This window comes from Fukomys damarensis, unplaced genomic scaffold (assembly GCF_012274545.1).
Source record: "Fukomys damarensis isolate Sample0158 unplaced genomic scaffold, DMR_v1.0_HiC HiC_scaffold_16, whole genome shotgun sequence".
In the NCBI taxonomy this organism is placed as follows: Eukaryota; Metazoa; Chordata; class Mammalia; order Rodentia; family Bathyergidae; genus Fukomys; species Fukomys damarensis.
Genome location: NW_022900928.1, coordinates 89,336,843 through 89,344,374, shown reverse-complemented (window position 1 = coordinate 89,344,374; position 7,532 = coordinate 89,336,843). Strand labels below are relative to the sequence as shown.

At 47.7% G+C, this 7,532-nt stretch overlaps 1 long non-coding RNA gene across 2 annotated transcripts; it reads right to left on the bottom strand.

Moving 5' to 3' along the window:
- Window positions 1–1,426: 1,426 nt before the first annotated feature.
- LOC104872367 lies at window positions 1,427–7,526 on the bottom strand. Of its 2 annotated transcripts, XR_783129.2 has the most exons (4): window positions 6,987–7,526; window positions 6,460–6,585; window positions 6,152–6,337; window positions 1,427–1,490 (listed from the first exon to the last, which is right to left on the bottom strand). It is a non-coding gene; the product is annotated as an uncharacterized LOC104872367 (long non-coding RNA). The 2 variants fall into 2 exon arrangements; XR_004517496.1 differs by having other exon boundaries at window positions 6,460–7,526.
- Window positions 7,527–7,532: the final 6 nt, after the last annotated feature.

Sequence of the window (7,532 nt, the reverse complement as noted above, 5' to 3'; positions counted from 1 at the left end):
GGCAGAGCAGCCCGACGTGGCGCCCGCAGGAGCCGGGCCACGCCCCCCATCGTGGGGGTGGGGACTCTGGGGCAGAGGACGGTTAAATAAAACACCCCATTAGCTGGGAGGGAAACGGAACATAAGAATTAAGATGTGTTCTGTCTATGTGCCAGCTCCCCACGACTATGTACTCATCGTGTACTGCACACATGCACTTAAAAAAATTAAAAATACACAGAAAAGAGAGTAAAATAAAATTCACCCCAATAGAAATGAGTTTAAATTTATAGACTGCTTGCCAAGTGTGGGGGCGCTCACTTGTAGTCCCAGCACTCTGGGAGGCTGAGGCAGGAAGATGGCAAGTTTGAGCCCAGTCTTAGCAATTCTGAGTCCCTTGTATGTGTGTGTGTGGGGGGGTGGGCTGGGGATATAACAGTGTGAAAGCCCTGGGTTAAGTCCCCTGTACAGCAGAATCAGTCAATTTCTAGAATACATCTGCATTTATAAAGATATGAGTATAAAAGTGGCAGCAGTGCATTTTAAAATTAGAAAATGGAACACTATCACTGAGCCCTCCCCCATCATCCCGACCATGCTGTGAGCCGGACTCGCTGTTCCTTCTGCAGGGCTGAAGAGGCCTCAGTGACAGGGCTGAGAGCCAGCAGCAGCCTAAGGACAGAGCCGTGGGTCCTCCAGGTATCTAGGCCTTGGAGGGACATCCAGAAGGGGCTGGAGGCCCGGGGTGGGAGAGGTCCCCTCTTGGGGACCCAGCCTTGAGTTCCACCACCTCAAGAGCAGGACACCAAACCTGGTGACCGCTGGCAGCAGGCAGAAGAGGGGTGTGTCTCTAGCTAGGGTGGGGGGTTTCCCAACATCTCTGTCTCCCCACTATGGGGCCCTGCTGCCCCTGCATTCCTCACCAGGGGGCTGGGTGATCCAAGAAGTGTCATTCAGCAGGGGTCCGGGAGGAACATTTAGCTGTGGCCCTGCAACTCTAACATTTGAGTTAAATATCAGAGGAAATGATAAAATGAATTTAAAGTTATGTTTGTTTGTTTTGAGACATGGTCTGTGTATCCCAGGCTGGCCTTGAAAAGATTATGTAGCCCAGTCTGCCCCTGAATTCTCAAGAATTTTGCTTCAGCCTCCTGGGTGCTAGGATTACAGGCATGCACTACCATTCCCTGCTAAAGTGGTATCTTTGAAGGGTTTTGATTTTTGTAATTCATTTTAGATATCTTTGAAGGGTTTTGTATTATTATTATTATTATTATTTTTGGTACTGAGGATGGAACTTGGGTCCTTGCACTTGGGAGGCAGGCGCTGGAACCATTGAGCTAAATCCCTGGCCTGGTTTTGTATTCATTTTAATGAAGAAAATCATACCAGCTGGGCCAAGGTTGGGGTTGGGTCTATGTTTTCCCTACATGAGTGGCACCTGTGGCTTATTCATCCACTTGTTGAGCAGTTCCTGGGTCCCCACGGGTTCCAGGCCGGGGCAGAAGATTCTGGAACACATGAAAATGAACAAAATCAATCCCTGCCTCTGGAGAAATCAAGCACACCATGGCCACTGGCATCTCCAGGAGGCCCAAGTCCCAGAAAGCGAGGACCACTGTAGCTGGGCCCTGTCACTCTTATCTCCTACACCTGGGTCTCACTCGCCGCTGCTTAACTCTGGCTCCCAGCAGCTTCAGGAATGGGGCTTTCAGGACACTTTCGGGGCCAACTCTCTGGACTGCCAGGTATTTGTGGTGGGTGTTGCTGCCCTAGGTTTCCTTGGCAGGGTTAGAGGACTTAACATTTTCTGATAAGAACATCTGTCATGCCATGTGTGGTGGTGCACGCCTGTGATCTCAGCACTCAGGAGGCTGAGGCAGCAGGATCACAATGAGTTTGAGGCATGCCTGGACTACTTAGTGAGACCCTGTCTCAAAAGTCAATCATCAATCAATCAATCAATCATTCAATCAATCTGCCAAGCAACACAGGGATTATAGAGGAAGAAAAGCAGGTGTACCCCACAGTAGAATTAAACTCAGGAAACTCTGTGCTGTATGAGAATTAAGAAGCCAGGGCATGTGTTGCTGGATAAATCAACACAGTGAGTTGGAATCGAAGTTGGGAGAGGTTGAAGCAAGGGAAAAAGTCCTGGTAATGCCCAAGGCAGAGCCCTGAAGGGAGCTTCCTCCTCTGTGGGAAGTCTCAGGGTGACCCAGCAAGTGGCCTGGCTCCCCTGTCCAACTCCTGCTTCTTTGTTTCTAGTTACTTTCCATACCTAACTCCTGAAAAGGATTTTATTTAAATAAACAATTCTTGCAAGCACAAGGGCCGGAGCTCAATCCCTAGTATAAAACAAAACAAAACAAAACAAAAACCCCCCCACAAAACAAATAAATAATTCTGGGGCTAAAAACAAAAGCCTGAAAACATTGACATGATGAAAACTGGAAGCACAGACTATTGGCTGAATTTTACTTTTTTTTGTGTGGTACCAGGGATCGAACTCAGGACCTTGCACTTGCCAGGCAGGTGTAACGCCACTGCGTTTCATCCCCAGCCCTGATCTTTACAAATTTGATAATGGTTTTTGTTTTTTGTTGTTGTTGTTTTGTTTTGGTAGTGGGTATCGAACTTAGGATCTTGTGCTTGCCAGGCAGGCCACAGGGGAACTACTGAGCTTAATCCCCAGCCCTGATAAAGTTTTTTGTTTGCTTTTGTTTTGTTTTGAGATAGAGACTTGTTATGTACACCCTTGGGCTGGCATTGAACACACTGAACTCTCGGTGAGTGTGCACCACCATGCCTGGCTATAAATTTGATAAAGATTCTAAAATATGAAACAGAAGAAGGGCGGGGGATTTAGCTCAGAGATGCACGCTTGTCTAAGCGCAAGGTCCTGAGTTCAATTTAGTACATCCCTCCACCCCCCAAAAAAGAAATGGAAGAGACAATTTCTTCAAATAATCTACCTAATTTCACCAGTGTGGACAAGGTTAGAAATCATGGTTTTGGCAGGGCATGGTGGCACACACTTTTAATCCCAGAACCAGGAAGACATGGTCTCAAAAACAAACCAACCTCCCCACCAAAAAAACCTAAACAATTCAATACAAAGAAGTCAGCATCCTGGGCAATAGATGATAACATGGATTTATTCCCTTACATGCATGGAAACTGATATCTTATAACTGACAAATATTATTAATAACTGATAAGAGTCAATGAGTTCCAAATTTTTATTGTCTAGAACTCAGAAATCCTTTTTAGTTAGGAAAAAAATAGAATCCAACAATGCTATCTTCACATGCCAGGAATTTTAAGTATAAGTCTGATATGTGATTATCTCCCACTAATGTGAACTAATCTTTCTGGTAAAATGAATACTCAAGCACATTTGGATTTGGTTAATGTTTATTACAAAATTCTGAAGAGCTGGCAGAGACTTAGACAAGAAATATGTGTCTATTTCTCTCCATATGCCTACTGTTTGAATTAAATATACTAGCGATTGTCTTTATTTGGCCTGGATAATGATTTGCTTTTTTAGCTGCATTCTGAAACCTCTGAGGTTGATTTATTTTTTGAGTTAGGGTTTTGCTATGTAGCCCAGGCTGGCCTTGAACGTGTGGAGATCCTCCTGCCTCAGCCTCCCATGTGGTAACATTCCAGGTGTGTGCCACAATGCCCAGTTGGGGTTAATTTTTTTACAAACTTATTTTAAGACTTTGTCTTGGTAAGAAATTGATTAGCTCAAGATAAGTTAGGTAACCACTGGGTTAAAGTGAGAAAGGGACAATAATTTTAATTGGATATTCAGTGTCATTAAATTTTTCAGGGGCTAAGAATGGGAGAACCAATTTAGCACCTTTACAAAACTAATCTGATTTTCAGTGATGACTACCAATCCAAGTAGCTAATTACATACATACAGGAACATTTTATCTTAGGCTGGCACACGCCTGTAATCCCAGCACTCAGGAAGCTGAGACAGAGGGATTGCTGTGAGTTTGAGGCCAACCTGGGTTGCACAGTGAGTTGAAGTCCAGCCTGAACTACACAGCGAGACCCTGTCTCACTCCCTCCACCATCCCAAATTGGTAAAAGAATAAAATTCAGGCTAGTGTGATGTCCTAGTCACCAAGGCACCAGCATCTAAGCCACTCTCGTGGGGTGAGCTGTGCTGCCCATCCCAAGGGGTCTGCTTCCAGCTGGGCCAACCCACACAGTCCTTGGGACAGCCAGAGCTGGGGTCAGAGAAACAACCTTTTGCCACAGTGGGTAACAACAAGTACTTAGGTTCCACATATTCAGGGTTCAAGTCTGACTTTGGGTTGATTGTTTACCTCTCGGAACTTTGTGGGTTAAAAGGGACATGGGCACCAATTTCAAAGCTTGTCACAAGATAAAATGAAAACATTTACTTTGTACAATTCCTGGAACATGGTAAGACTCGATGGATTATGGTGCTTGTTAGGGTTATCCTTCAAATTTAGATATCTGATTTCTTCTTTTTTTTCCTTTTGACACAAGGTCTTTCTATATAGTTCAGGCTGGGCTGAACTCGCCATGTAACCCAGCTTAGTCTCAAACTTGCAGTGATACTCCTGCTAGAGCCTTCCCAATGCTAGAAGACAGGCCCCCACACTGGGCACAGAGGTTTGAGTTCTTTTTTTTTGTTTGTTTGGTATGGGATCAAACTCAGGACCTTGTGCTTGCAAGGCAGATGCAGTGCCACTGAGCTAAATCCTGGGCCCAAGGTTGGATTTCAAAGTAAAAGTCTTCACGTAAAGTCACCATCTATAGTACTAGTCTAATTTTCTCTCTTTTGCCTTCCTTTATCCTTCCTTCCTGCCTTCTTATAAATTCTTTTAGCATGGAACCACTAGTTGCAGAAAGTTGAAATAAAAGATTCGGTTCTATCTTAATTAAAAATACTCATTTCAAGGAACCCACCTAGAAATGATCAATGCAGAACTGAATTTAAAGAAATTTTAATTAAGAAGTTTCCACCATGACTGGGAGGCAACTGGAAGCAAGGCTTCCCAGGCAGCAAAGCAGAGGCTGGCCTGACTCAGCGTTGCCTGGCAACAGGAGGGCTGTGTGAGCCCTTAATCTGAGGAGACCCATGTGGCCTCAGGAAAGGTCTCCTCCAGACACCTGGCTTTGCAGCTCCGATTCCAAGGTTAGGAAAGGTGGAAATGGCTTCTGCCTGATCCTCCCTGCAGCTGAGATCCCCCCGCCCCCACAAGCTCAGCTGGGAGGAAGCTGGGAAGTCACCAGATCCTAAGTGCTGTCAAAGCGGCCATGTTTTTAAAAATCCTTCATCTTCTCCATGGAGCCCAGTACAATGCACTGCACACAGTGGTGCATAATAAATGCAGTGTGAGAGTGTGTGTGTCTAGGACACTGATCATCCCTGAAGGCACCAGACCCGTGTCTTGCTCACACCTGTTGAGTCAGCTGAGATGACCTGAGAGCCCAGCTTTGTTCTCTGAATGTCTCCAGCTGTCAAATGGCAGGGCTAGCAGGGCGTGGTAGCACACAACTGTAACCCCAACACTCAGGAGGCCGAGGCAGGAGGATTGCAGTGAGTTTGAGGCCAGTTTGGGACACATAGCAAGACTTTGTCTTAAAAAACAAAACAAAAACTTAATTTCTCTTGACCCCTTCACAGAGCAGCTGAAGTCACCCTGAGTTTTCTCTGCAGAAGTCTTGGGACTTCCAATTCCGGGCCCAGGGAAGACTGAGGAGCACAGCCCTCCTCCATATGCAAAACACTTCCACTAACATCTCAGATGTTCAAGGGAACCATTTCCTCTGCTGCCCCTTCAACTTCCGCTGACCACTTACTTCAGTGGTCTGTAATCTGTCCGAGGAACTCAGCCATTTCTCCCTGCTGTCTGACACCAGTTTCCTTTCCATCCAACTGGTCACACACACCTATCGGCATCAGGTCTCTCTCCTGCACAAACCTCTTCAAGTCTCTCATACAAGATCCAGTTCAAATTCCAAAACCCTCTCTGCACCCCCAGTCTACTCCAAGCCAACATCCAGATCCTATTTCTCCTACACAGGCCCCTCTGCAGCTCAGTACACTCATCGCTTACTGCTTGTAATCACTCTTGGCAACTCCCTGCCATAATTTGGCTTTTAAGAATCTCTGTACCTGTAGGGTCTCTGTCTGTGGAAACCTCCCATCCGCTTGGCCCAGCTGAGCCAATGTGCTGCTCTGGGTCTTCCTATCCCTGCAGTCCACCTGGCTCCTCGGGGTTCTTGAGCGCTGCAGTGATTTCTGCTATGTCTTTCTCCAGCCACTTCTTGCCCTGGCTGCTGCCCTGGATGTGCTAGCATCCTGTAAGAGATCTGCAGTTTAAATTCAGGAGCCACCTGCTTTCACAGTGAATAAAGTGATGCCTCCTCCCTCCACGCGCCTCATGTCACCAGCTTTCTGCAGAGGTTCAGCTGCCCACTGACCCGCAGAGCTGGGGATTCACTAGTCTCCACTTGTCCCTTCAGATCATCCGAGCCCACCGGTTCTGCCAAGCCCAAAAGCAGTGGAGTGACAGCTGTGTGGGCAATGCTGTGTGCCTGCGATTCTCTCTGTAAGAGAAAGCGAGAAGGGCCACAGGAAATGCTCTAGAGCAGCAGCATCTGGCAGTGCATTCAACACAAGAGAGTAACTTGGGTGCAGTATTCGAAAGAGAAATGTCAGAGTGCTACAACTGTGGCCACCCTGAAGGTTTGCTCTAGGGCTTCTGAACCCTAATTCCCTCGTCTCCTTATTCTGCCACCCCACGCTTCCACCAGCTGTGGGAAAGTTGGGTCCAGAGGGAAGCGCCCAGCTTTTTCACAGGATCTTCTTTCCAAGATCCCTCCAAACCCGGCAGTCACTCAACTTCCCTGACCATCCTAGTCAAGCGGGCCCTGTCTTGTCCTGTCCTGAACGCCCCGGTACCAGTGAACACTAGGGCATGAGGTTAGCCCGTGGCCAGAGCTTCCACCTTTTCTGGACTCGTATGGACTTCAGGCTGCTCAGTGCTGTCGCTGCCTCCGGTTTGATAGCAGCACCTGCAGGGACAACGGGCACTTGGAGGGAGGGACGACACTGGGCATGTGTCACTGGGGCCATCTTCTTAGCCCCTCCCCTGCAAAACCAAACAAAAACGGCAAACAGGAAACGCTCGTCTTTTAAAAATTACTCTATTATTATCATCAAATAGAACCACAGTATCCAAAAGGTAATTATAAATTTCTATCTCCCAACTAAACAGCCCTGCACCGACCCTCAGCCGCGGCCAAATCACTCCCCCCGCGCCAGTTGGTTTCATCCATTTTATTTTCAAGGAAATGAACAGCCCAAAGGGATCCCCAGGCCCACGTTCCCCCCTGGGGCCCCCGGGAAACAGGCAGCAGGCGACCTGGTCTCACGACCCCACGTCCTGGGGTGGAGGGACTGGAGGGGAAGGGGGCTCACAGCAGAGGGGCTCAGGCAGCGCGTGCGCGCAGGCGCGGGAGCCCCGGCAGGTGTCCGAGGGGCGTGGTCGTGC